Source organism: Bombus flavifrons, chromosome 10 (assembly GCF_040668555.2).
Source record: "Bombus flavifrons isolate JBK064 chromosome 10, iyBomFlav1_principal, whole genome shotgun sequence".
Classification (NCBI taxonomy): Eukaryota; Metazoa; Arthropoda; class Insecta; order Hymenoptera; family Apidae; genus Bombus; species Bombus flavifrons.
In genome coordinates, this window is record NC_138451.1 from 12,812,900 (window position 1) to 12,835,662 (window position 22,763).

A 22,763-nucleotide genomic window follows, 5' to 3' on the forward strand; every position below is an offset into this window, starting at 1 on the left:
ATGATAAATTAAGCTTATGGCTAAGATACGGTCGAGAAATTAAATCAGCGCGTTACATCCTGAGATTTACTAATTGTAAGCTACAGCAATGAAATACGGAGAATGTTTTATCGAATTGATTTATGGGCAGTCGTACGTACTTGATGATATATCGTAACATTAAATTAACGAACGCGTTATTGTGCCAAATATTTCACATATTTTTATACGACAAATATTATATTTAAAATATTTCGAACATAATGAGTATATAAATTTGAATACGATGATTGTATTAATATTACTTGGATCGTAACGATCGTTGGTGATGTTTAACATACGTGTATATATCCTGGACGTATTACGATTTTCAGCGTAAATAACGGGAGTGAAATATTGCAAAATGGCTAGAAAACATAAAATGAAAAGCCGACGTGTATTTAATTTATCGAATATTTTATGTAAAATAATCGCCTCATATAGAAAATTCACGATATTCTGTAATGTCGTTATCAACAGCGAGTTTTGTACATAAAAATGTTTCATTCGAGTTAATTAAATTCGCTGCGTGCAGAAACAACGGCTGCATGTTTGAAAGAAAACTCAATTAAAATCAAAACCGGCAAACTAGACTCGAATACAGCATCCCATATTGCGGAAACTTTCCACGCTACTTCTGAAATATACAAAAATTTGACGAAGCGCCGTGAATTTTTTAAATCTAGTCTTACGGATAACATATCTTTAAAAGTTTCAAGAATCCCTTTGAAAACCACCGAAATACAGGAGACGTCAAATTCAACGATCCAAGTACTCTTACGCGATTTTACAGATGCTATTAATAAAATTTACTCATTATCTTTCACCGACGGTATACTTATAAGCTCGATAAAAATTCAGACAAAGTTCTAACGAAAAATTCCTACGAATTACAATCCAGCCGATTGTCCTATTGGAAATGAAAACCCTAAAAATGCTTTGTATCAGGTCGTACGATAAATGTGTTTATATCTTTCAGGATGAGGATTTACGCTCGCAGAACGACAAATGACTGAAACGAACGAGCGAATTGTGTCATGGACATTGCGTGCTAAGGTATACTCGCATCGTACAGGAGCAATATTTAAATTTTCTCGACGTTAACGATTTCAAGTAACAGAGAAACGAACGAAATATACGTAAAAAAAGATCGAGTAGAAAGCAGAGTTAGAGCGAAAACACAGTTGCTACGTAGATCCTATTAATGGAGCAACATCTCCCTCGAAAAAATAGTTTTATCTACGTTTCGCGTTCCTCGGTTGAGCGCGACCACAAGTGGACCAACGCGAAAGCTGCTTTAATCCCGGTCAGATTCAAATATCCATGTTCGGAAAATTCCATTCGAATCTTAACACCCGGTCCATTATCGTGGTCCATTGCGGGCGAGCGAAAAAAGGAAGAGGTCGAGCCCGTTGTTCGACTTTGAAATCCTCGGGATATTCCCTGGTGTGAGGCGAGGGGAAGGGTGGAAAAAGGACGGGCGTCAAAGTGTGGGCGAGGGAATGAAAAGGGAAGGAAGAGGGAGAATGGTATTCCACTGGCGCAAAGGTACAATACGTTGTGCAAGATAGTCAGGTCGTCTTTGGCGACGGACGGCGTCCTAAGGGATAAGCCGAGAGTGGCTGGTACCGCTAACCACGTTCGATAAGCGGTCAGGTCAGATTCTACGAATCCTCGCGTTCCCCTTCGCCACTATCTTCTGGTATAGTCGCGGGCAACTGTGGCACAGCATGCTCGTCGTCGAACTTTCCGAAACTGAACAGAGCGCAATGGAAGGAACAGAGTGCCTTCGACAAGCCCTCGTTTTCCTCCCCGCTCCAGAAGAACTTGATTGCTTCGCTGCCCTGTCGACCTTTACCTATAGAAATGTTTTGTCCGTTCCCGTAGGAATGTAAGTACCCGGTACGTTGTTATCGGTACACGTTCATTTGAACGTGCACTCGTCCGTATGTACGTATTCCATGCATGTTAAGAATGTACACGATACGCAGAAACGCGCACAGTGAAGACGTACATCTCCGTTCGTAAGTATTAGCTGACAGTATTTTTCGCAGACGTATCATCGGTCTGCTGCACTTTCGTATGGTAAATTTTCAAATTTACTTTTCACGCAGACTAAGCACCGCGTGAAAAATTCTACTCTACGTTTTTCACCTATTTTCACGCGTAGAGCAAAATCCTAGCGATTATTTCCTTCTATTCGGTCAGACGGAATTAGCCACGTTGAATCGTATTTGATAAATGCTCAAACCCGATTTTCTCGGAAACTAAGCCTTTTTCTTGTTTCTTTCACGAGGTATCACTTTCACTCCGCTTGGCAAGTTATTCGGCCGCATCCTATGTGGACCTGAAAAAGCGTCGAGAACCTATTCAAATTCTTACGATTATTATCTCGTTTGGAACTACGGATTATGAGGAATCCGTATATTCTGCGCTATAATCAGCGTCTCATAAATGTCTACCTTCTGTCGATCACTGTTTTAATTGATTTCGTATGGTCGGTAGACAGCAGATGTTTGCGCAATATTACATCTTTATGAATGAAATTAAGGAAATGAAACCTGCATAAAAATTTGTTTCATCTCTTAAGTGTTGCAATAACTTTGGATATTTTACATATATTTACGTATCATGTGCATTATATACATACACATGATTCTCGATTTATTATTCTAATCTTCATTTGTAATATTGATTTGTAAAGTTGAAAAATGGTCATATTTTTTTTACAATATATATTTTATCAATTACCAATTATTCTAATTCCGATCGTTTAATCGTCCCTTCGACAGTTACGATCAACTATTACATTTTGTACGATACCAACCGGCTGATATTAATGAACGGGAGTGTAAGTACGTGGCCGTACACAACCGCACACAACCGTACGTCACAACACGAGACGTCGTCCTGGACAAATGGGATTCGTGCCGTGCCATTGACTGCGCTCGACGTACGGACAGATTAGCGTTAATGTGTTTTGTTGACTCCCCGGTCCTGATTCGAGTTGCATGTATCGGGATATCGAGCATCTCCGTGTTGTGCGCCCTTAGATGCGCGCATCCACGAGATTTTCGCTAGTGGACCAAGTCGAGACATCGTCCGTGAAATTAGACGAGCGGAGAACTGGCCGCGGAACCCGCTACCTTCGGAATTTCGCTATCGCACAGTCCCGTTAGTTGGAGAGAGTCGTAATCTAAACGAGAAGAAAAGCGGAATTGCACGAGCAAAGATCTTACCGTGGATATTTCGACCCTCTAATTTTATCTTCAACGTGCGTGTTGTTATTTGCCAGATTGGTTTTGTTCGATTATTAGACATTTAGCGTTAGTTTCAGTATTGGTTTTAGTGGTAAGATTGAACATGCCCGCTCGTTACATAAATCACATGCCACGGGGGAAGCCGTGCTCGCGCGTATCTGTAGTTTCCGCGAGAGGCTTAACAATGGGTATATAGTTTCAGCTGGTTAGAGAATCGTCGTAGCTCGAGTGAAAAGCGAGTGCTATACTCTGTACTCGAGATTATAGCTTCGTTCGTGTTCAGAATTCAACTCGAGTCTTCTTGTTTCGTTCCTAAGAATAAAACCGATTTTTCTGTTTCATACCGAAGGAGTTGTAGCGGCACTCGACAAGAAAAATTTCCAACGTTTTCGTCGGTACAAAATACATCACCGAAGCGTAAGGCCGACAGGCCTAACGAGCCATCCATATCCCTACGGTCCTTCCGCCGAATATTTGGAAGAAGGCGTACGTGGAAACGAACGCGTGCATAGTGCGGATATTGAGAGGTGATAAAAAGAAACGAATCGGCTCGAGAAAACAGTCGAGTTGTGAGAATAGTCAGTTGGAATCGAGAGTCGTACGTAAAGAGTCGAAAGTTAGAATTGTTGTTAGAATTTAATCTCGGAATTAAGATTAATAATCTGTGGAAGACACAATGTTTGTGTTGAAATAATATTATGTGATATTTATTAAACAATTATTACAGGAAATATAAGTGAGTGTTGTTGAATGTAGACAGTTGACTAGTTATTCTCAGACTGACTGACTTAGCGACCCATGGCCCTTGAAAAGATTTTGAACCCCCACTCTCTATGCAGTAATGAGTGTGACCTGTGTGGATGCTGTGTGGATGCTGTGCGACGTGTCCAATGTTCCATCCATATCCTTGCGCTTCTTCCGCCGAATTCTCGAAAGAGCATGCACACGCTAGCCGCCGCGGTACATCTAACGAACGTACGCTATTGGGATATCGCTGGGTAACGAAGGGAAGAATCCGTTCGATCAATCACCTCACCTGTATGCGATTAATATCGTTGTATTCCAACAATTGTTAATAAATTTCTTTGGCACCTAAAGTCCTACACCAAAATCACGTCAGAGTTTCTATTAAAACCCAACCGATTTACCTAGATATAGCAGGCATGTAAATATGAAACCGGAATTTTTGTATAGAAAATACACGTTTATTGTATGAAAATGATTAAAAATATTTTATTCGAAGTATTGCCCATCGCTAGCTATACATTTTTCCCACCTGTCTGGCAATTGGTGGATGCCACGCCAAAAAAACTGTCGCTCTTTCGAGGCAAACCAGTCATCGAGCCATTTTCGTACATTTTCCTAAGAAGTGAAGTGCTGGTCAGAAAGTGCGTGTCCCATCGATGCAAATAAATAGTAATCGGACGGAGCCAAGTCTGGTGAGTAAGCCGCGTGCGAAAATATTTCCCAACTGAACGCTTCGATCGTTTCCTTGACCGGTTTTGCTGTATGCGATGGTGCATTATCACGAAGCAAAATTGCTTTGTGTCGCCTTTTTTGATATTCTGGTCGTTTTTCACGCAAAGCTCGATTCAAATCGATCATTTGTCGTCGGTAGCGCTCAGTATTAACGGTTTCGCCAGGTTTTAACAGCTCGGTGGTCTTTTTCGGTGGTCTTCCACGTTCTTCGTTCCTCGCGTCAAAATTGCCACTTCTGAATTTTTTAAACCACTCAAAGCACCGTGATTTACCAAGAGCGTGCTCACCGTAAGTTTCGACAAGCATTCGATGCGATTCTGCGGCAGTTTTCTTCAAATGGTAAGAGAAAATCAATGCTGTCCGCAAATCGTAGTTTCCAGGCACAAAATTTGACATGTTCAACGCTGTTACAAACTATGCTGTTGTATGAAACTTGTATTGTTCCGAGTCGAAAATGTTTGTGAGATGTCAACAAAGACTTTTGGCATCAATGACGCAATTTAGTGATAACTACATTATCAGCTAGGACAATCTATACGCAAATTCCGGTTTCATACCTACAGACCTGATAATGTTAGAAACCATCGGTTGCGTCATACGTTCCTATATTTTTCACATTTCCAGTCTTATCGGCTATAGTTGACTAGCTTATTTTTATCGAATCTCGCCACTAGACCGAAGATCGAGAGACTCTTATCTAAGCGAGAAGAAAAAGGAAATTAGGCGAGCAGAGATCTCGCCGCGGATCCTCTGACCTTCGAATTTCGCTACTGGACCATCGGGATAGGTGGAGACACTGTTATCTAAGCGAGAAGAAAAGCCATATCCGTTATCCGGTGGATGCATCGCGCGACCCAGTACACGTGTTTCTCTCCCCTTAGCTCACGTTGAACGATAGTAGATCCCGAAGGGTCGTCGGGTTTAATTGTGCCCAATGCTGCAAGCGCAACGTTTCTATTCCCATTGGCTATCGGCGGAGCCCGGATTAGAGGGTTATCGTATATTTGCTATTTCAGTATTTTTGCCCTGCGACCGGCAGCACCGCTGAATGAAATTGAAAGGGACGTACGGGATAATGGTTTCCGCCGAGCTCGATAGACGGACGATTTTCTGCCCCTCTGATATTGAATTCTTTCTCGGCAGAACGAATCGAAACAGTCTTATAGTTAGGACGTTCTTGAACAATAATTTCCCGGCTAACGATATTAAGGAATCGACAAGCGACAAGTCGAAAATTGTAGATTTTCCTTCGCAAGTTTAATCTGGTCGCGGTCCTCCAATCTTTGTATTTCGAAATCGAAAGAAAAGCACTACTTTTAAAAGTAGAATTAATACGAACGCATATTAATTCGTAGAAATTGGTTAGAGACGACGTGTTTACTCAACTTCATATTACAGATGTACGCTAAATCTTCTTTTTGTATATATATTCTTGAAATATTTTCGATAAATCATAGTTAATAACGAAATATTAAAATAATTATTCGAAAGCCACGTATCTATAAATATTCATTTGATCCGATCTCTCTCATGAATGAGAATTCATCGGAAAGAATCATAATAGAGAAATAAATAATAAATAATCTTTCCGTATAAATAATACATAAAATTCTACCTCGAAGCTCTTGGGCCAACAAATAAGTTAATACTTATTATAGATAAGTATAATTTATAAATAAATGTTATAAATAAGTAAATATTACTTAATATAAATATCTAATATCTAATTAAATCTAGTGTTTAGGTCTAACTTTGTACAAACATGAAACCTAATCCGTCGAACGTTGTAATCTTCATTTTGATAGAACAAAATCGATCATACGTAATTCGATAAAATAATATAAAACGGAAAATGTCGTGCATCCATTATTTCCCTATAAAACGAAAGAAACTTTTCGGACCACCTAATACTTTGGAACGCGATCGGAAGGCTAGTTGAAAGAAAACGTACAATGCTAAATAATAGGAGATTATTTTTAAACGCGGTTTAAAAGGTAAAGAAAGATCGGAAGCTTTTGCCAAGCTCTTGCTTCCTAAATTGCAGAATATATGTTTAAACTCGGTTGTTGGAGCGTTCGCGCGGTTACAGAAAGAAACAGCAAGCAGAATTTTTGTTTCTAAAAAGTAACGCGTGTAACGGTTGCGGTGCCGTGGCACGCGGAACGTAACTGCAACGCTGTGCAGTATACTTCTATCGAGGCGAGGTGTGGCCGGATTTTTTAAAGTTTTCCAGTCGGAAGGAAATTTAAAAGAATTATATCGCGGAAAAAGGCATCGATACATCGATATCCAGAGCCGACTTTAGCTGTTACCACGTGAAATGGATTCCTTGAGGAGAACTCTCATCCAAACGATAGGCGTTATGAACTTTACCTAGTAGCAGTATCAACGGCATCGCGTTCCACTTCTGATATTACGAACACTGAAACACAAGTTCCTTGGGTCATGTCGTGGTATCGTATTGGATTACGATGCTAACACGCGTTGACCGTGACGATTTCAATGCACTCGAGAAATCATCTCGATCGGTGATGCAATGAAAGCTGAACGATGTCCATATTGGAATATTTGTATAACGCTGGATTTAATCCTTTGCTCTACGGACGTATATTTGCGTCAAGCAAAATCCATTTTCATTACCTGTGAATATGTATTTCCCGTAAAGATAATTACGATTTATTCGTAGGTACTTTCGTTAATCTGACAAAATGATATCACGAGTAAAAAATGAGTTGTTATTAAATCGGCAACAAAGTGCGATATTAACAAAGTCCCAAAATACTTCTTTTCGATAAAAAGTCAGGGTTATCCTTAGTTGCTTTATTTTTATCTTATTTCCTCGGTTTCAGCGTATGATATTTAGTTTCCTTATTCTACTCAATTTTCCTAGAAGAAAACTTTAATCCGATATCGCTGAACTTGTTCCGATTTCGACCAACATACCTCGTATTTCGTTTCGACGATATAATAACAGCTAAGAAAAAAAAAGAAGATTGAGAAAGATTCGTGTAAAAAAGTGAAAGTAATTTTGATTCTTTATCGAAAGGAAGATTTTTGGTCATTTTTAACGCTGAACTGTCTTATTCTCTGATATGCGTGTAACAAAGTTTATAATCAAAAAATTGAATATCTCTTTCATCTAAGTAGATTTATGTCGCGATTGGTGTTCCCTCTTGTTTAATTTGTACATCGTTTGTCCACGATCTTTATAGAAAAAATATATTCAGACTATGAACGTGTCTGGCCACTTTGAGTATTCCATTGATGTCGCTGTTTAACATAAAAATAGTCTGATCCCGAAGGGTTAGAATTTCCAACATTAACATTCACTTAGAACTGTATGAAATTTCAAATTAGTTATGACGTGATACGATGAAAGATGAATATAGGTCTGGCGATTCGACTAGTTGCGGCCGAAATTTCCATTCCATCGTGCAGCAAACTTCTGAGAATTTGAGAACGTCGACTCGAATAAGCATTATCGAAGTGCTTGACGGCGAAATGCCGTGGCTAATGCACTACAAGCGATATGTCCAGCATATCCCGTGTACATTACGCATTACTGTTCGAAATTTAAGGTAACCGAAGCTCTCGACTCAATTGCTTCAACGAATTGCTTACGAGTTATTACTTACGATGTTTGTTAACACCGCTGACTGTAGTTACTTTTGTCGACAGCGTTCCTTTGTAAGCGACTTATAAACGAAGAAAGTTTCTAATTAATTAAAGAATTAACATGACAAAAGCTTTGTGTTTCGAAATATACAGTGTGTCCGGAAAGGCCGGCACAAAGCTTGTACTATGTGTTAATGAGGTCAAGTAGATAAAAAACGTTGGTACGAACCTGTGTTCGAAAATACTTTATCGAAGTTACAAGAGTTCAGAAAGTTTTGTTAATTGTTTTGTCAGTTTGTCAAACAAATTGTCGACAAAAATATATCGTTGCTGTTGTAGCGGTAAGTATACACCCTCAAAGCTGGTCTTTTATTCCCATCGCTTTTTCATAAACCAAGAACAACTTTTCTGAAAATCTTCGCACACTTACAACTTATAACTTGTTGATAAATCCTTTTCCAACATAAGTTTATTCGAATTTTTCTTACCTACTTGACCTGGTCGACGCGTAATACAAGATTTGTCCCGACATTCGGTATATACACTGCCGAAAGTACTTTAATACTTATGGAAAATTTTAATGAATATATTACGTACACGAAAATTCGATTGGCGCGTAAACCACACAGGTTGGCTACGAAGAGTTAAAGTATTTACAAACTCGATGATATTTCCAATAAATTATTCATTAGGTTTTAAATGCAAATCGTACTACATTGGGTTGTGGTGGATGAACTGATCATTTAGCACTGTAATGAAAAAAAGGAAGAAAAGAAGAAAAAGAATAGAGCGAAAAATGGAGGGAAAAAGGGAAGGAAGAATGCGTTTCGTCCGTGGCGTGTTAGTAGATTCGTCACAGCTTCCTAGCAAGTCCGTGCCTCAAATACCGTGACAGCGGAGACCAGAGTAGAGGATGTATGTTGTATGAAAGGGATAGTTAGGCGAAGACTTTCAAGAATTTCTTTGGTTTGAATCTCTTTAGCGGCGAACGTGGAACTACGGTAACCGAAAACTTAATAAAATGCTTGTAATTTTATAAAATAATAATTCTTTATCAAAGTATAATCCGTCGAATTCTAAATTCCTTTTTAGTAAAATAAGTAAAATGATTTTTAATTATCTTCTTTTAAGTACGTATATTCCGCTAGTTTATTAATTCCGTCGAATAAAATAATTCCAATACATTTAAACGCGAAAAGCTATTTAAAAATATTTTGCGATGAAACAGTAGCAAAGAATATTCTGCAAATTACGTTCGATAAACGTTTGGAAACAAATTACAGCATATCCTGCGTAGTATTAATACAATAATTAATATGAGTAATTGATTAATTAATATAATAATTATATATTTTCAACTATATTATTATTACGAGTTATATTAATGCTACTTGAATTACATACGTTGCGTTTAAGTCCGGATTTGTACTCGTAAGAACGTGACCGAATTTAATGTCAGTTCATTATTCGCGTTGATGCACAATTTGCCGTTTTATAGTAAAATGATCAACGGAAAATGGATAATGGTACACTAGCTTCGTTTGACTATTAATACCAAATTATAAATTGACGTATAATAGATGCTATTTTGCAGCCCATTTAGCCGATAAATTCGAGGATTTTATGCGTTTGTGTAACCGGTCGTTCCATATTCAATAATTTAATATTATATTTTGCTTCTTATTTAGGATGCTGATGGATTTATGCACTAAATTTATGAATTCATACAGAATCCATATAGAGATCGCAATATTTACGGCGCATTAACAATAAACTACAGAAATAACAAAATTTATGCGTTCGTTAAGTATATGCGTATTTTAAATGTATCCAATTAATAACACGTAATCAGCGCAAATAGATGTGAATTAATAGCCGTAAATATTATCCTGTCGAACAGGATAAAAGCTAATATATGTATGTATATTATTGAATCAAAATCTTTCAGAATATATTATGCATTTCATATCAAACGTCAAAGAAAAGAATATCAATACGCATAAGACTATACAATAATTACATAATCTCAGATAAAAGAGATTATTGTTCTATTCGGCACTCTATTTAATTCGATACCAAAGAAAGTCGTAGATTCTTCGTTATCGTTATCTGAACGAATGATATTGCACGATCGGCGATTAATAAAAACTTTGTTCTATTGTTAATTATTAGTTCTAGAAATATATGTTAGACACACACATCTGGAAATATATATGTAAAACGTAATCATAATTGTAACAAATAAAAGTTTGATATCAGTTCTTTTAGGAAATAAATATATTGGCATTTAGCTGATTAATAATTTTTTAGACTACGATGTTGCGTACAGGATGTTCTCTTTCTGGTTGCTATTTATCCGAGGTAATGCAACTAGCTTTCCCGACCGATAAATAGCAGGGCTTTGGGGCGTTCCCGTTTGCCAGAATCGAGATTCGAGATTACAGGAATTTTAAAACAGCAGGCGGAAAATATTCTCCGTACGTAACAGGTAAATGAGCGAACTTGCACGTTCGGAAGCACTTTAAGAAAACGCAGGATGGGGAATTCGAGGAAGTAGCTAGAATCGAAAACTAGATTCAATCCTTTGCCCGAACATCTCGTACGAGATCGAATCTCTTCGCGTGCAAAAGGAAATTTACGAAAGAATTGTGGATTGGAAGTTAGAGAAGAGTAGTACGGCTTCTTTAACCCTCTAGCGGACACTTTCGACCCTACTGTACTTTTTCTAACGTTAAACCCAACGTTAAACTCGAACGATATCTCAAGCTTCGATAAAACGTAAAAGAATTGTTGCTGGCGCGTACCACTTTCTGATTCGATCTTACGTTCAACGTTTTCTTAACGTAAAATGTAAAAACATTAAATTACAATTCAGCGCCTTTTTTCTCACAATGTTTTTTCAGTCGTTCACATTGTCCAATTCTTTTTAATCTGTTTCGTCTTTTTCCAGCCGTTCTAAAAAATTTAGTAACACGTGGTGCGCCGATGAATATCGCCATAATAATCGACGCGTTAAAAAACGTTCTCGTTAGAAAAAGTAAGAGCAAGATGGAACTGTAAGAGTTCGAGGATCGTGGCGGTATCTGTCGAGCCACGAGCTTTTTTCCATACTCGTTAATGCGAACACGCAGCACGCCGGTGCAGCGAGAAGGAAAGGAAGGAATTGGCGGAGCGCGAAACGGAAGGATCAGGAATCTCGAGAGGATCTTGGCGAAAAAACGGGCGATAATGCGGAGGCCGTGAATAACCGATACCGTGAAAGAGCAAGTGTGCCAAAGCACCGTCTTAAAAGACGCGTTTTCGTGCTATAGAATAGTATAGAAGATAACCGGTGGAGCGTGCGCGATTTCGGATCAATTGGCCAGCTACGCCAGCTCATTCAGACACCTCGAACGACGCCGCGTCGTCGGGCCGCGTCGTTTCCAAAAGACGCGTGGTCACGTGGAAACTGATACTGTGAATCCGTTCGTTACTTCTTGCGTTCACCTCCTTTGTCTATTCCCTCGCTACTGTTACTGTATTGTCCCCGAAATCGTCTTTGCTCGCTGATGAAAAGTCCAAGGAATAGAGAACATTGTCCGATCTATCGATCACTATCGTGATGCATTCGAATTTAACGCAATTCCACGTGATAAAGAAAAGTTGGAAATATAGAATAAGATTTTTAGTATGGAGCTTAAGTGTATATTTTCGAGAAAATTGACTTTAAACCTTCAATTCCTAGTCTTACTAGTCAGATGTGCTGCTACGTGAAAATTTTACCCATATATATACATATATACATAAGTGGAAAATTTTACCCATTCTATCTGCATTCACAGAGAACATTTACCACGCTTTATTTTGAAATATATGTAAAATATATAAAATATATTCAGAACCAGCTGCTATTTAGTAAAATTGGATGAAAATTTCCTCTCCAATAATTAGTATGTACGTAAATATAAATGCAGGAAAATTTTACCCGTTTCTATACGAATTGGTACGAAACAAATCTTCTAATGTTCCATATATGTACATACATACGTATAATATAGTTGTAATGTACATTCAATATCAGCTGCTATTTAATAAGATTAGACCAAAGTTTCCTCCCAAATAATTAGTTAACCCTATAGTATTCACGAGTTCAGGACTAAATCCTATACCGCGCTTCTCTTGACCACACTTACAATTAGTTGCAACATTGCATTAGTTTCTTGGTTCGCTAACACTGAACATCAATTAGGTAATTTCAAATCCATACTCATTCACCGCAACATATAAACGTTTGTGATAAGACGGATCAATTGCAATATAGAATTTAATTTCATTGACAAAATTCAGTCACGTCACAAATGATTGGTACTTGTCAGAGTGTAAAAGGGTCCTGCAATCTGTTTATCGAACCCCAATTAACCAGTTTCTTCGTTTTGTACAACTTGCTACACGTTTTCAAACGTTTTCAGTTATCGGGAAAATTCCGGATCGATAGCTAGATCGCTAGATGCTAACACTAGAATACCACAGCAGTCAAATCGATTGGTTTTACAATTTTATTTTAAAATTCCTACTGCATGTTATATTTTTTTCCACAACGATGTAATGACTTTCTCAACGATAACTAAAAGAATAATATGACGAATTGTATTTTGTTCTTTATGTATTCAAAATCAAAATAATTTTGTATCAAGGCTACTTATACCAATACCAATCAAAATAACTGGTACTTGTCAAAGTGTAAAAGGGTCCTGCAATCTGTTTATCGAACCCCAATTAACCAGTTTCTTCGTTTTGTACAACTTGCCACACGTTTTGAAAATTTTTGCCGCGTATCATTCGATACGACGATATCAGTTATCGGGAAAATTCCGGATCGATAGCTAAATCGCTAGATGCCAACACTGGAAATACCACAGCTTTCAAAACGACTGGTTCTACAATTTTATAAACGTGTCAACCCTCGTTTAGGGCTCGTGGTCCCACATGGATTAATAATACTAAAAATGTGCTACATAACATGGAATTGCTTCTGTAAGAAAGTAATAAATCAATAAATATAAAAATATTCTATTTTACGTATTTCTTAAAGACCAGTCATTTTCATTGGTTTTGGTAGAGATACCTTCGTGTTAGTTCTAGTGTTAAATGAAAATTATTTTTTCGATCTTAAACTTCCACTGTTATTAGGCGACACATTCGTGGTTTCTCGGGTTTCGATCGTATTGTTAATAGCGCGTTGTACTTTGTGCCGATGTTCGTGAATATCGCAGTTCGTTTCTTTACGACGTACTTGAAATAAAATTGTTTCAGCCCTGAAGAAGATTGGAAACTGCAATGTTCAGGAGTAAAAATACCATCGAAACCTGAAAAACCACGAGCATGTGAAAAATTGTTCGTTTCATTATTGTTAGGCGTAGCAATGGATTTTTTATTGGGAAGTCTTGTTGCTCGTGCGTGAAAATACAGGATGTCGCAATTTGTAAGAAACCATTCGTGTTCGATGCCGTAGCGTAGCGTGCAACATTGATTTTCTGCCGCGATCTTTTCTCATCTTTGTAGCTTGTTCCTTGAAGGAGAAGGTTTTTGTCGAAGGAGGGGCTGGATAGGAAACGTAAAAAGCTGGAATCGCGTACGGGGCGCGAGCCAGTTTACTTCCGGGCGTTCGAGTTGTTTTACGCTTCGCTATTCGCGTTTACGATTGAGAGGTTTGAAACGTATCGAGCTACGAAGAAAGAACAGCAATGAAGAAAGCTATGGAGAGTCGAAGTGATTTATGGATCATAACGAGAAATGGAAGTAGCGGAATGGGAGTTTCGCTAATGACGGATAATAGGACTCGAAGGAAACAGAAGAAGAACAGATAAATGTGAATATTTATCGAAAAAGATGGAATAAATGAAATAAATATGAAGCAAACAAAAAAATTAATTAAGAATAAGTAATACGTTGGCTGAAATTATTGCTTAATGAATTCAGTTAATTTGATTTATCAATGAACTGATATTTCAGTTCCGTAATTAAAGAACAGGCAGCGCATTAAAATGGAATAAATGTAAATATCGTCAATCTATTTCTACGTTTTATTGAACGTGACAATAGTCTGTTTGATATTTTTAATAAAACATTCGCAAGACGATACTTATACCTTTTACTCGTTAGACTCCTAACTTGTACAGTGGCGTGTAAAACTTTCCGACTAGATAGATTTTTCGCTTTCAGTCTCAAACATTTCACAGAATTATAAGTAACGTTATAGAATTATACGACGATGTTTCTATGTTATACCATTCTCTTTCGCTTGTCATACCTTTAAATCCAATATTTCTTAAAATTCCTTTACGTATCGTGTTTCGAATATAAAGTTAAAAAGTTCGTTTTGATTGGAATTTCTTGCACGCCTACCGTATTTCTACTTTGTATTTATAAAAACGTAGCGATGCCATTTGGCAGAAAAAAATGGACAATACCTAGCGTATCCCAGCGACGTATGAGTGATAATTTTACTTCTACGATAAAACATTCTTCAAGCACGTGACAAGTAAAAAGGTAACAATACCGTTTCCCCGCAGGTGCTGTAAAAACAAAGAGGAACTCGTAATTTCTCGTCTCGATAGACGCGTCACTCTGTAAACTGGAAGTGTATACAGAGAAAACGTAGTAGAATTCCGGATGGAAAAGTTTGTGACAATGGCAGAAAGGAAGCCAGATAATACTACAGGGTAGACGACGGACGGAGTGAAAACGAGAACGATAACGGTAATAACAAAGGTGAAGATGATTTCGTTGCATAAAATCTTACGATCATTCCGATAAGACATCCAAGGGGAACGAAAGAGAGAAGGTCGCACAGAGGGTAGAAAGGATAAAGGGGCGAGGTTAACGGAGTGGATGCTGAAATTACAATCCCAGAGAGCGACGGCTGCCAAGCGGATGTATAGAAATTCCTGTCGTACTGCTCGAGATTTGCCTCGTTCTGACGTCGTCCCATCTTGAAGTCGATCTATTATATTCTTGTCCTCATTGTGGCGAGACAGCTCGCACATGGAAGCAAGATTGAAGGGAGAAAACGTGGTAAACTCGATCGCGACAGCGTTCTCCGCTAACGAAATGGTTTCACTTAGAGGTAGATACGCAGCGACACGGCGAAAAGGGACGGCGAAGTTTGCTTACGCTCGTCGAATCTCGCTAACAATAATAGTCAGTAACGCTAACAATGTTCTTTTCCAGCCAATAGCTTCCAGCAACGTATTACGGTATAATGAACGAGGTAAGAAGGAATTGAACTTTCCGCGAGGAACCTGCGAGTTCCGATCGATCGTCGATCGATACGGCGAACGAGAAGCAACGTTCGAGTTTCATTATTGGTCGAAGGGAAAGTAGATTTGTTTTTCTTAAAAAAAAACTATATACAGTGGCTAGAAAAATATTTGCACACCATTTTGTATTTATGTATTAATTAGCATTTATATTTTTATTATATTATATAGCATTTATATATTAGGTTGTCCGAAAAGTGTCTTTCTTTCGCAAACCTGTTAAGGGCTGTTTTCTACAACAGTGCACCTTCGTACAAACGTGAAACAAAGTCTGTGAAATCTCGACAGAACAAAATGAATCGTACGTAATTGAACAAAATAATATAAAACAAAAAACGTTGTGCGTCTATTACATCCTCATAAAACGAAAGAAACTTTTCGGTCAACCTAATGTTAATCAGGTTCAAGTATGTTCGGTTTCATATCGTTTAATGATACTTTCATATGACTTCAAAGAGGCACTGAGATGAAACGTAGAACCGGATAAAGAAGGTTTCATTGGAAAATAAAAGTAAGGGCCAATAATTTATATAACGTGAACTGTAGCTTGTGGTATAGAAGAAGTCGAATGTTATAAATATTTTTTTTAATTCTGATTGGTAACTAACGTCAAGGTAATTTTTACTAGCCAAAAAGCAGTTCATCGAATGCATCTATCAAAGCATGTTATCCAGCGATAAAAACTTCAGAATTTGAATTTCAAATGTCACTCGGCAAAAATTGTTTCAACCGAGAGTGTGTACTCGATATTCTGATAAAAATTAATGAAATTTTAACTGAGAACGCACGCGAGATTCGTCAGGTTTCGATGACGTTAAATACGATTGTTATTAACTGTACTATGCATTGACAGATATATTCGTTAGTTTCGTCTTAATAAGGCATAACGTACTAGGCAAATTCGAACACCTCGATCAATTTCACGATTACGATTTTGGATTCCGATTGATCGATCAAACGCTTCATCGATCAGTACACTAAGCTGATACTGCATTGACCCTAAAACACTCGGGCACTTTGTCGCGTTCTGTACGCTGTAATTCGCCGTTTTCGAATTTCGCGGGATCGTAAATCCCAGTTACGCTCGTTCGCGACGTTGTATCGGGGACATTGACTTATGTGAAATTAAGTGTATAAATCACGACAGAAATAGGTGTGCAGAGACGATACTCAAAAACGCTGTTTCCAGCGCATAGTTATAATTTAAAACTCAAGTGATAGATGCGCGTGTACAGCGTTCGTGTTACGGGTTGTTCAGGTGAGGGATGTTGCCGAATATTGCCGATCGTATTTGCATTTCAGTTTTTATTAACACCGTTTGATTCTTATTGGCTTTTTCACCCAGTCTACGTTAGTTATGGTTTTTTCGATTGGTACGCACGAGTGTGTTTGTGTGTGTGTGTGTGTTTCGCGAACGATTCTCAAGTTCGGAACACGGAATCTCCAATAACAAATTACGCGGTAAGATTCGAGTTTCGAACGTTGGCAAGCTTTATTACGGCAAAGTTTAAGTTTCTATAGAGTCTATACGCGCCTGATGTGCCAATGTTCGCGTAACAATACGATAACCTTTAACCCTTAAACCTATTATTCAGTGGCTACCAGAAGTATCTGCACGTACCTTTATTTTCCAATGGGGCCTCTTTTCATGGGGTTCGCCATTTCGTTCTCGTAGCATCGAAAGCACCTTTGTAGTTGTATAAAGATTCTACTGAATAATGAGAAATTTAATTTTCTCATATCTAGTTAATATTATATTATATTAATAGACACGACGGTATGCAAATTCTTTTTGTAGCTACTGTAGGTGAAATTTCATCTAATGCAAATTTCGAATTGTCGACGGCTGTAGGTGTGTAGAGTATCTCATTTTTTACGAATATATCGCATACATTGTACGAAAGTTTTCACGACAGGCACCATGTGTCTCGTTACGGTGTTGATGGAATTTTAAAATGTTTTCTACGATACGTACGTGAAAGGTTTTTAAACATGTTCGATTACTTTCGCGAGCTATTGTATATTTCGTAGTCGAGGAATCTTTATCGACACCAAGGAATTAGCAATGCTCTGTTTCCAACTGATCATTAGACGGGATCGCGATGCCCAGTACCCAACTTCTGAGAACCTAGGAACCTGAACCCTTGTTCAGCCAGTTTAATTACGCTAAACCCCGTGGCGGCTAATGACACAAATGGTTTCGTTGTTTCTCGTTTCCCATCGAGTTCGCTGGGATATATGTATGTGTGCGGAGTAACGAACGGAAAAAAGAGAAAGATCGAAAGGACAGGTTGAGAGAAGACAGGATAACCGCATTGCACCACGCCTGCCAACCACATCGATCAACAAATCACCGTCTATAAGCGAAGGAAAGCCACTTCTCTTCGGGAAAGCTCCTAGTCTCTGCTCTTGGTTACAACATTTTTCGCCTAATTTTATCTTTCTCGCGCGAAGGAATATCTCGGGTCTGAACAGAATGCGAAAAGAATAATTTGCGACTACGGCAAGAAATAATAATTGGCAAGTGGTAGCAGGAACATGTTCGCCTTCTTCCGCTAGAAGGAACAGATGAATAAGGAAAATAAGAAAAAATACAAAAGAACAAAAGAAAGTAGAATTATATTTATATGCGAAAGGGAAGAATAACGTCAAACAGTAATTAGTATATCTTTCCTTTGCTGAAGAGCAAAGCGAAAAGAACGAAGAGAAAGGTTACGAGAAGAAAGAAGATCGAAGAGACGTAAATATGTACGAAACAATTACTAGGTAAGAACACGGGATTCTGCTTTCACATGGTATGTTTATTCCATTTACCAGGTAACAAAGACTCGGTTGTTGCGGGTATTCGTTAACGGTGATCGCGAGAAAAGCTAAAATTCGTGAGATTACGTTTTAACGCGAGACTAACGCAGATATTACTTTAACGTGAAATAATGTCAGTAGAAATTCGTTAAAATCGGAGTTACAATTCGATTACTAATACCGCGAAAAAAAGGAAAAAGAATTAAAAAGAGATCGGGAAAGGAAGAGGAATGTAAAAGAAAGACGAGTAACGAGACATATCAAGCAGGAGAACTACGAGGAAAATCGATAGGGCAACGCCATTGTGCTGTACGTACAGTTCTAGAATTTTTGGTGCTGTTGTTGCTGTTGTTCACCGCGAAACGTACAAATCAAGCGGAAGGATGTTATCAAAACTTCCGTCTGCGTGACAAATTGAATTACTACGGAAGCTTGAACGTACGAAGGCACACGGCTCGAAAAAAGGAGGATGGCCAAAACAAAAAAAAAAAAAAAAAAATTAGCGCCGGCGGAAAAGGGGCGAGGAAAAAATGGTCCAAGGCTTGTTGTAAATCCGTCTGTGCGATGTAAAAATCTGTCATTTCGCGGATGGGCAACGCGACACACATTACACCCGGATTTTTGGACGATCGACGAGCCAGGATAGAGAACGTTCGCTGCTAAGCTGCGGTAGAATATTTTATTTGCGGGCGTCGTCCTCGATGCCATCGGCGTCGCAGTCGTCGTCGTCGTCGTCGTCGTCGTCGTCGTCGTCGTCGTCGTTGTCGTCGTCGCGATCATAGTCGTGGTGGTTTCTAACCATTGTCGTCGTCTGTGCATCCGATGACGATGTCTCTTGAAATCGATATGAATTTATGGTGTTTTTCTATTGCGCCGACTTGGCAGAACTTTCTTAAAATGGCACGCCGCGGAAACATTACCCGGTAATTTATTACACAGACGCTTCGCTATTGCGAGCGGATCTTATGTGAGGAATCGCGGTTCCGGTAAATTCGCTACCATCGAATTTAATAATCCACGGAGCCCGGCAATCTCGTCGCTAACAGGCAAGAGGAAAATTATGTGTAGAACCAGCGTGGTGAACATCAGAGTTGCTGAACGGGAAAAATGAAATAGTTCCGGGGGACATTCGTATGATTGAACGCTGGCGAAGTTTCCTTCATTATTCGCGCCTGCGTTTCCTGGTGAATCGGATTTTAGAATGGTTCGAAATCACATTTATTTAATGCCGAATCCAGGGTATCTACTTCTGGGTATCTTGTACATCGATATATTCATATCAAGGATGTAGATATATTACACTGAACCGTGGAAAGCTACGTGATTTATGATATCCTTGTATACTCCTTTGTATATCTATATGTATATACACGATTGCGGCTCTCTCGAGTTACTTATTGTTCACGTTGCATGTATCTGATATATGGTGACTGTAATGTATGGATCTGCATATATTTTTTAATACGCTATAACAGTTTTCGTGCTGTGCGTTTGTATAGGATATTAACAAATTTAAGGCTAATACTTTTAAAGGTTTACAGTTTACGATATTAGAAATAGTCGATGTTTAATCGATAGATTCCACGATGTACTCATTTAGGTATTTCTCTGTGTGGAGATACTGTTTATAAATTTTATTTGCTCGATACACCAGACAAATTACGATTCCTTTAAACTATATATTACGTATTTAAGAATTACGTTTGTAAGCTCTATCGCGATAAATTATAAATTATGCTACTACAATATTGAACGGGATATTCGATTACTGCTCGCATTAAATATTGCAGAAATTTTGGAATAATGTTAATGAAATTGCCACCATTATTCATTACGACACTGTACCGAAAGTCCATGAATACATACAGATTAAATCTGATTTATACGAGAAAATATAAATATCTTCATAATTTATGAATGCATAAGCAAACACTTCGAAATCAATTTGCATTGTTTTACACGATGCGACAGAAAAACTTTTTTAGGGTCCAAGGTTCGTTCGGCATACAGGCTGAAAAATTATTTATAACGTTTTATCAGATTATTTTTTAAACGTTCTGTCACGTTATACATTTTGATCGAACTAATTTATTTAATATTTGTATTCTTTTCTACAACGTCGAGCCAATATGTACGATTAAGTGTACGATGCACAGAAAATTAAGAATAAACAATATTCATTCGTTTGTTATATCGTTGCTTGATTTTCATTTACGAAACGATGACGGATAAACGTCGTGATCTACATTTAATACGAAATAGAAAGTTGCGTCGAAAAGACGCGGCTGGTGGGTTGACCGCGTTTTCTCCATTTTCCATGATTAGTGGAACGGTCGAGTTATAAGCGTGAAAAATGGCAAATGGACTAAGTATATTAAGAGCAAGGGCGACGATGCTAGTTAACGCGTGGATAACCTAGGCAATAAAGTCACGGATATATCCAATGAATCCATAGATCGTGTTACGCAGAGGATCGTGTTACTGCATTTGGTGATCACTTGGAACTTGATTTGCCACTATATCCGTTGGCTTTATGGGTTTATTGCTGCTATATGCCTGGGTACAATGTCTAGAATTTGCTATATGAACGCATACATCGATGCGATACAACAATAATAATGAAAATACAATGCCACGCAATTATACTTCTTCCATTATTTTCTGTATTTTTCAGAGTCTAAGACCAGTTAATATTCAAACACAAAGTAAACGGCGCATCGACCAAATAGAACGTTTGGACAAACTTATCGGTGCGAAAAAGTAGCAGCGAATCTCAACGTTCCTTTCGATCGAGTTTCCAAGAAAATCGTTTCATCCTGATTCAATTAGACAAACGAACGGGTTATTCGAAAGGTGATGGTGGGTTTGGTGAACGTCATCCCCGTACGTATGCAGATCCGAAGACATGGTCCGTCCACCGGTAGTGTCTGGGTCCGTGTTTAAACAGAAGAGCGCCATCAAACATTCGACTTGAGATGCACAAGAGCATTTCGCGTAACCAAACATACGTACCCAGACGCGTTGAGTGTCTAGAGGAGTAGCGAGGCCTATGGAATAGAGAGTAATAGAGTGTCTCGCGTGGCCAGAATGAGACAGTCGGTGAAACAAAAGGGGACGAGCCGAAGAGGAGAACGGTAAAGGAGGAAGAGAGCGAGAGAGAAAGGGGCACGGAGAGGCCGAGACGACGACAAATCCTGCCAAACACATGAGAGATACTCGAGTTGGCCGCTTGCCAAAGCACCCGAAGCTATTCGTTCGTACCTATATGTTCGCGCGAGCTCGTCAAGACGCGAACTCCTCTTCTTATGCTTTAGCGCCAACGACCCACGGCCAGTTATCTTCTATTTTGCCGAGAATCCTATACTTAGCGTTTCAAATCTGTTACTCCAACTTTTGTTGTTTAGCATCCTGTGTTTTAACTGCTCTAACTACTCGGTACATTTCCAAGTTTTGTTTCATTGGCACGATGATACTTTGTTGCCAGAATCTGCGAAATAAGACAAAAACACGTACGTATACTCACGTGTAGTCGATTCTATCGCGTACCGAGCTTTGAGAATCGACGGTTAACGCGTAGCGATCGCTCTTAGAGTACTTGTTATAACGATGATTAAACTGCAGCTACGAAAGTATGAAAATGTACAGACTATACGTAATACGTAAAATTGCACAAAAATCAGCAATCTAATGATGATTCCACAGATTTCGAAGTCTATGTATGTATATGTTGTGTATGTCGTGTTTTAAGCGAAGAGGCAGCGGACAATCCTCTACCTTAGTCACGATACGATTCGCTTTAAGAACTAACTTTTGGAAAGTTGGCACACGCCGACTAAGTTGTTCTTTGCAGATCTCTAAACTGCGTCGATCACGAACTGGTTGATCGTTCGCGAATCGTAGAAGAGGAGTTTTGCGTCTTGAGGAGAGAATCATAAGTTTCGAAGTTCTTTAAATGTTAAAAAACGTTGTGCCTTTCGCTTTACACTGAAAGAAGTGTTTACGATAGAACGATTGATAGATCGTTCGAGCGACTAAAAATATTTATACAAAGCATTTCCCTCGGGCCTTCATCGCACAAATGGAAAGAACAAATTTCCTCGATCGATTCTTCTTTCCCCTCATTGCTTCTTTCTATATCTGTTTTCTTGTTTCTTTCGTTTTATTCATCAACGGCTGATTGCAAACTTTCCAGAAGTCGAGCGTACGTCGATCCTATTACTTCTGCTCGAGACAAACGATTCGTACCCGTGCAAAAAATTATCAAAGGTACAGAGACGTCGGGTAAGTAAAA

At 38.6% G+C, this 22,763-nt stretch overlaps 1 protein-coding gene and 1 long non-coding RNA gene across 7 annotated transcripts in view; one reads left to right on the plus strand and one right to left on the minus strand.

The window, feature by feature from the left end:
• Positions 1 to 4,107, plus strand: part of LOC138184145 (uncharacterized) — a 118,057-nt gene extending 113,950 nt beyond the window's left edge. For all 3 annotated transcript variants that reach the window (XR_011174259.1, XR_011174260.1, XR_011174258.1), the window contains one exon: positions 998 to 4,107. This is a non-coding gene — a long non-coding RNA (uncharacterized LOC138184145). The remainder of the gene's footprint in view (positions 1 to 997) is intronic.
• Positions 1 to 22,763, minus strand: part of Sol1 (CUB domain-containing protein Sol1) — a 549,725-nt gene that overhangs the window by 111,534 nt on the left and 415,428 nt on the right. The window lies entirely within an intron of this gene.